The sequence below is a fragment of the Pteropus medius genome, unplaced genomic scaffold (assembly GCF_902729225.1).
Source record: "Pteropus medius unplaced genomic scaffold, Ma_sr-lr_union100, whole genome shotgun sequence".
In the NCBI taxonomy this organism is placed as follows: Eukaryota; Metazoa; Chordata; class Mammalia; order Chiroptera; family Pteropodidae; genus Pteropus; species Pteropus medius.
Genome location: NW_024354360.1, coordinates 172,949 through 180,883, shown reverse-complemented (window position 1 = coordinate 180,883; position 7,935 = coordinate 172,949).

Genomic DNA, 7,935 nt, shown 5'->3' with positions numbered 1-7,935 from the left:
ATGAGATGAAATAATAGTTCCCTTATCTGGTCAGTATCTTTTCCATCAAGTGCCTTGTGACAAGATTCTGTCACCACAAATTAAATTTTACTCTGCGGTATGTTCTGGTTTCTTAGGGTACAGTTTATAAGGTAGTTATAAGGGATGTTACTTCTGAAGCATCAGAATTCATGCAAACTGCCCTAGGATCCTCAGGAGGAAAAGAAAAGGAAGAAATAAATAAAATCCTTTGAGTTTGCGGATGAAAGACATTTTCAATGATGTTTCCACCAGTCTAATATGAAAAATAAATGAAAATCAAAAGTTAAATTTGCATTTTTCTATATTCTTTTTTTCTGACGTCTTACCCTGAAAACAAAACAAAACAAAACAAAACATCTTTTTGTTTATTATGAAAGGAAAAAAAAAATAAAGAGTGGAGTGAACACATGCTGCTCCTCCAAGCTTTTGGCCTGTCCATAGGTAAATTTTTGCAAGAAGAAAGTCACCTTTGTGTCCCTATTACCTCAGAACTTTTGTTGCCCACACACGTAAAAATTTTGTGGTCCCCAAGAAAATGAACAGAGTTCTAGTTAAAATTCACAAAGAAATGGAAGAATTAAAAATTCACACAGTTTTGAAGCCTTATAATACTCTCTCACTATTAACCTTTGTGTACCATCTTAAAATCTAGTTTCTTTCCATGTCATGTAAGAACAAGGTTTTCATTGTGAAATTTTACACTGCATTTTAATGGTCCCACATATGCTCCTATGTACAATGGCCCAAGTAGCCCCTCGGACCTTCTTCTATTAAGTACCTCTTAGCCTGGAGTCTGATGTATCCATCAGGACACGTGGGCATCGAGGTAAGATGGGCAGTGCATACTGACTGCTACAATGGTGGGGTTACTTCAGTCATAAAAAGTCAACCATTTTCTCAGATGGCCAGTTGAATTTTTAAAACTTATTTGTTGAACTGACTGGTGTCTCTTCATATTAATGTTAGAATTTAATTATGGCAATAACTTTATCTCTTCCGAGGGAAATTACATGTTTTTGTCATTTGATAACAAGAATAGGATGGCTTATATTTCTGGTGTGGGTTCTCACCAGAAGAACTTAGCCAGACTTTAATTTAATTATTTTGGCCTTTACTGTTGGCTTGGTTTGACTTTATATTTTTAAAATTGACTATCTTATTCAGCATATGTTTTGATATAAACTACATATTTTTTAAAGGCTATATGAAAACAACTTTTTAAATGTTTCTCAGGGAAAATGACCAAATAAATTGGGTGGATAATTTATTTGAAAAAAGTTTCACCTTTGAAACTTTGCCTTAAGAGTATCTACTTTTCTGCATAAAATATCTCTCTAGTTTACTGATTAGTACAAAAATTATTGCAGACCATTCTTTTTGTGGAACATGGAGAAATACTGAAAAAATGCCCTTCTTGTCTGTTATTAGGTGTCATGGTTTCTGAGTGTGTATGTGTGTAATTCTATGACATTCCTCTACATCAGCATTTTCCAAACTATGAACTGAAAAGCACCAGGGTCAGGAAACAACCCAAATGTCCACCAACAGGAAAATGAATAAGCCAAGGATGGTCTATTTATATAATGAAATACTACTCAGCAATAAAAATGATTAGCTACTGATACATAGCAACATGAATATATCTCAAAACTATCATGTAGCATGCAAGAAGCCAGACACAAAGGAACATGTGCTATGTGATTCCATTTATATAAAGTTCTAGGACAGGGAGAATTACTCCATAGTCATGGAAATCAGATTAGTGGTGGTCCAGCACTGGTGGTGGTGGGGGTGTGGCATGTGGAAATGGACTGCAAGGGGCACAAGGAAACCTCTATGATGATGGCGATGTTCTCTGGCTTGACTGGGGAAGTGATTTCACAACTGTGTACATTTGTGAAAATGCATCAAATGGTACTTTTAAAATACATTTTAATTCATGTAAACTGTACCATATAATGTTGGTTGATTTTTTTTTTTAACGAGTCTCCTATGACATGTTCAAATGTGTTCTTTTGAGGGGTGAGATCATGGTGAACTGACTTTGGGAAACAATAGGATAAAAACAGTTAAACTGGCTTATTGGTGCAGGACTTCTCAGAACTTATGCTAATGTGAACTAAAGTAAAGATGCTGTCAATGGTCCTTAAGAATAGGAAGTGTTCCACTAGGTTAACACTTGCTCATAATGGCTTGATGTACAACTCTATCTGATGGCTCCTACACTGCTGATACAACCACAGACCCTATTCAGAAAGAGCCTTCCTCCTCATGTCACAAAAAACATAACATACAACAATGATGACAGATTAGAAGTAAACTAAAAAATAAAGCCTAAAACTAAAAACCTGGTATTGTTAAGTGTTTGAGATGGTCATCATAAAATTTCAGTCTCTTAACTACAGTCTAACCTCCAAATCCTTAAATGCACATCTTTCATGCTTGCTTGTTTCTCTATTATTTCATCCTTACAATCAGACAATCAGATCAAACATTTCTTGAACTGTCATCATGATATTTCTCAGCCTGAGAAAATCAACTTTCCTCTTCATTTTGGAATAAAAGCTAGGAAAACATCATTGTTCACAAAAAAGAGAGTCTATGTATATTTTGTTAGTATTATTTTAATATGAACATTTTCTTTTGGGGAAATCAATTACATTTTCAAGAGATACCTTCTTGGAATTCTGTAAATTACAATGCAAATGCCCCTTGGACAATGCTTAGAAGACAATTTGAAGTTGACAGCAAGTCGGGAGGGAGGTAAGGCCTGAGGCTGGAGTAGCACATTAGGCTGCACACTGCACTTGCTTTTCCAGGCAGGATAGGTGGTAGCCAGAGCCTGAGGTGTGCCTACTCTTGCATCCTCTTGAAACTGAGGCAAAACAGGTATACAGCTTCTAGAAATCCAAGGAAGTACTAACGTTAATAATGTTTATAGCTTAAAAAAAAAAAAAAAAAAAAACAAGAAGCCACTGTATGAACATTTGAAAAACCAAATCCAAGTTCACATGTTTTGGAGTTTGTAGATAAACAGGTAATGTAGAAGTTATCCGAATGTGTCATTGGGGAGGTTAAAAATTGGCTCCAATAATTTTAGTAAGAAAAGCAGTTAATGCATTCAAATAAAAGTCTGCAGAAAAATTGTTTAAACATTTTTTCCATCAAAAACAAGCCAAATTAAGTAAGAAATTATTGTAATAGGAAACTTCTTTCCAAAAGATCTATTATAAAGAGCCCATGGAACCAGAAGAAACAAGGCTATAATCTTTTGAACTGTTTCTTAAAATTGTCTGCCCTTGTTACATCTGTTGGACCTTCTTTGATTCTATTAATTGACATTTAAATATTCTCATAAAAAGTGTATAATTTATACACTTTCCACTACAGGAGTATGGGGCACATAGTCCTTAGAAGCCTGTCTCTGAGAACCATCTGGATCATATTATACATGGAGCTATTCTCAACTTTGAAAATGGTTTCTGCTCTGTTGTGACCTCATTAAAAATATTTATTAAAATACTCCAGTACAATCAATTGACTAGTTTTTTAAATTCCCAGGTCTAACAATAAAAGTGCTCTTTGAATAATACCCATCAATTTATCGTGCACAGAAATGTAATCCTGGACTTAAGTAGAAAATTATTATTAGTGCTCCTAAGAGATTGTAAAGAGATAAAGTAAATAAAGATTTTAATTATCTTTAATGTCTTGGCTATTTAAACTTACTTATTTTTTAAAATAGATTTTCCTATCGGGACTAGGACTTCATCTGCTCCCAGTTTGCTTGGTGACACGATGCTAAGAGTTTTCTGTCTAGTTCTGTATCTTCCAGTGGATGACTCAGCTGATGAGATGTGCTCCCAGAGCCATGCTTATACATTAGCTTCAGCGGCAGGTGTCAAATTATGGTGAATTACCTTTATAAATGGAAGCTTCTAAAGTACATATGGCATCCTCACACACCAGTCTTCACAATAACGTGGCATGAAAAAAGTTAGTCTTGTTGGAGTATATTTGCTCTGTAATTCAGGAGTAATTTATACCAATAGCAAAGAGTTGAAAGCAATTATATGGTGATTAAGTATGAATGCTCTTTTCCTTACAGGCTAATTATGTGATTCTCACCCCAGGAAATCTTCCACCAATGCAATGCTGTAAAGATGATGTAAACAGACCTTCTGTGGTAGTGATGTGTGTCGACTCTTCTAGACAGAATCACATGTCTGACAAATAAGCAAATTTCTATTAAGAATAAAGGATGTAAGGAAGCTATGACCCATTTGAACTCTTTCTGCCATCATTCTAATAGGTTATACTTAAAATTATTAGAAGTTTTCTAGTTCATAAAAATGCTGAGAAACTAGTTATAGATTTTGCCGGGTGCAAGGAGATGAGAACATATCTTTTTTTCTCACCTTCTGATTCCCTTTACACTGGCAGCCAGCAGGCATCATTTTGGAAAGTGTGGCTGCTTGGCAGGCCTTCTTGGTTTACTGGTTCCTACTTGGGAGAGGAAGTGCAAGTCAGAGTTAGGACAAAAGCATTTTGTATGACCCTATGAGAACAGAAGACAATCACTTTATCCCTACAATAGACAAGATAGTAGCAGATAGAGAAGGTCTTGCTGGGACCATCTCAATGCATTTGTGAAGGCCTCTATTTGTAAGGGTCCCTATTTGTGAGGCCCTCACCAGCGTAAAGATCAGGAGCAGGAAAGATGATGAAAATTTTCCCTTTATGTGCCCGTGTAAACAGGTTATCTACATGCTTCTTGGTTTCCTTCTGTCCCAGATGGGACCACGTAACAAAAAAGCATGTGGAAATACAAGGGAGGGTAGATGGTAATTGGAGAAAGGTAGTGAGTGACAAGACAGCGGCTGCTGGTGCCAGTGATGGAGCTGCTGACCCTGGCCTGCATTCGTGTGTCAATCTCTCTGGACCATAGATTCCCTGAGGGGCACTGAGGGACCTTCTGTCTTTTACATTATCATAGGCATTTTATGAATCACTTCAAAAAGCTCTTACTGAAACCCAACATTAAGTGATGATCTGAAAATACATTTAAAAACCATATCTTTTATGAGTCTGGCCAGCAGAATGGCTAGAATCTTCATCTATGTCATCAATTTCCTGGCCAAGCCAAGGTTGGATGCTTGTCCCACACACTTGCTGGCATGCAGCAGACACACAGTCCTTCCCAAGCAGGGATCCTTCTTTCTGTCCTACTTCAGCAACAGTGACAATGGAAGGCTAGAGGACAGTGCACATTGGAGTCTTGTCAGCCCTTACAACTGTTTTCTTTGGCACACACTTCTTTTGAAAAAAATGTAAATAATTGCCAACATGTAAAATGTGAGCAATTTCTCATTAAAAATGTCTAGTTTCTGGCTTCTCCAGAAAAATCAATAGCTTCAAGCATTATGTATGGCAGGAACTGCCTGGGCTAAGCATAAAACCACCTTCTGAATAGGTATGAGCTCTCCATTTGCTCAGGCCCTTCCAGATCCAACTACCCACTTATAGCACCTGGTTTCAGGCAGCCATCAGGGGGACCACCCTGCTCTAGAGAAATGATAATGTCATTGTCCTCAGAGTAAGATTGGAGTCTCAGGATGAACCTAGAGCACTGCACTGCCCAAGGATTTAGCTCTCATTCCTCCATGATTCTCCTACATCCATGGACAGAGCTTTTGACTCACAACTATTTTTTTAAATTTATAAGGTCAATGTTGTAGGAACTGCCCCAGAAGCAAGCTCAGCCATGATGCCAACATTACACTACCAAGGACACAGTGCAACAAGAGAGGTGGTGGGAGCCCAAGACATGACAAGTTTGGATTCATGCTGTCTTGGGTAACAGATGTCAGCATCTAGAAAGTTTTTCCATAAGTTGACAGGGCAGGAACATCTAGAGCAAATAGGTTAATTACTGAGACCACTTAGGTAAGCATTAGGATAAATTAATAAATGTATAGTTTCTTGTGAAATAGTTTTTATAGAGCAACTGATTTTAATATTTTGAGAATTTTGAATTAGAAGTATTCGTTATGTGCAAAGTAATATAAATGGTGACTGTTAAAAGAGGCATTAAATACATTGATCAAATCATGCTATTTTATAAGTTTTATTCATCACATTAAAGGTTTCAAAAGACCAATTTGTGTTCTTCGCTGTTGACATAAAGAGAGAAGACAAGTGTTAATAGCAATTCACTTTTTAAACTGAATCTATTTTGTTTTTAATTAAAATATTTTTCTTTATGACACCGAAGCAAAAGACAACACAAGCAAAAATAAACAAATGAGACTACAAAGCTTCTGCACAGCAAAGGAAACCATCAACAGAATGAAAAGGCAACCTAAAATACTTGCAAATCATGTACCCGATAAGAGATTAATATTGAAAAATACATGAAGAACTTATACAACTCAATAGCAAAAACCCCAAACAATGCAACAAAAAATGTGCAGAGGAAGTGAATAGACATTTTCCCAAACTGATATGCAGATGGCCAGCAGGTACATGAAAGGTGCTCGACATCACTAACAATCATGAAAATGTAAAATCAAAACCACAATGAGATGTCACTTCATACCTATTAGAATGGTTAGCATCAAAAAAGACAGCAGAACAAGGGCTGGCAAAGATGTGAAGAAAAAGGAATCCTTGTACCGGAATATAAAATGGTACACCCACTATAGAAAGCAGTATAGAGGTTCTTCAAAAAATTAAAAATAGAACTACCATATTATCCAGCAATCTCACTTCTGGGCATTTATCAAAAAGAAATGAAAACAGGATCTTGAAGAGATATCTGACCCCCATGTTTATTGCAGCATTATTCATAATAGCCAAGATGTGAAAATAACTTTAGTGTCCATTGGCACATGAATGGATAAAGAATGGAGATTATATATATATATATATATATAGAGAGAGAGAGAGAGAGAGAGAGAGAGAGAATATTTATATATATATATATATAAAATCTTATATATATATAAGATTTTATATATATATAAATATAAATATAAATATAAATATAAATATAAATATAAATATAAATATAAATATAAATATATATATATATAAATATAAATATATATATATATATAAAAATCCTGCCACTTGTGACAACATGAATGGATGGACCTCGAGGACACTATGCCAAATGAAATAAGGCATACAAAGAAAAAAAAATACTGCATAGTATCACTTATATGTGGCATTAAAAAAAAAGTCAGACTCATAAAAATAGAATAGAATGGTGGTAGCAAGGGACTGAGGTGTGAGGGAATTAGGGATAGATTGGTAAAAGGGTACAAATTTTCAGCTATAAAAGAAATAAGATCTAAGGATCTAATTTAAAGCATAGTGACTCTAGTTGATAATACAGTATTGTATAAATGAAATGTGCTGAAAAGTAGAACTTAAATGTTCTCACCAAAAAATAAAGGAGATAAATGTGTAATGTGATTTATGTGTTAATTAATTCAATGGGGCAAATCTTTTTACAATATATAAGTATATCAAATCATCACTTTGTACACTTTAAATGTCTACAGTTTTTTTCATCAATTATACCTCAATAAATCTGAAATTAAAAAGTTGTTTCCCTCAAAATAACCCTCTGATAACCAGAAAAATCACAAAACATTAAAAAAGTAATTAAAAATGCCAAATACATACCTTCATGTAAGATTATAGCAATATAAGCTGAGAAATTTAGAATCACCAACATTTTTCACTTGCTTTTTCTCTTCAAGAGACTATTTTGAGATTTAATTTGATATGTCAAAGTATCTTGCCTAGAGAAAAAAAAACACTCAAATTTCTCCCAAAGCACATCAGAGCAAGACTATAAGAACTGCTAAAATCAAAGGGGGGAGAGAGAGAGAGAGAGAGAGAGAG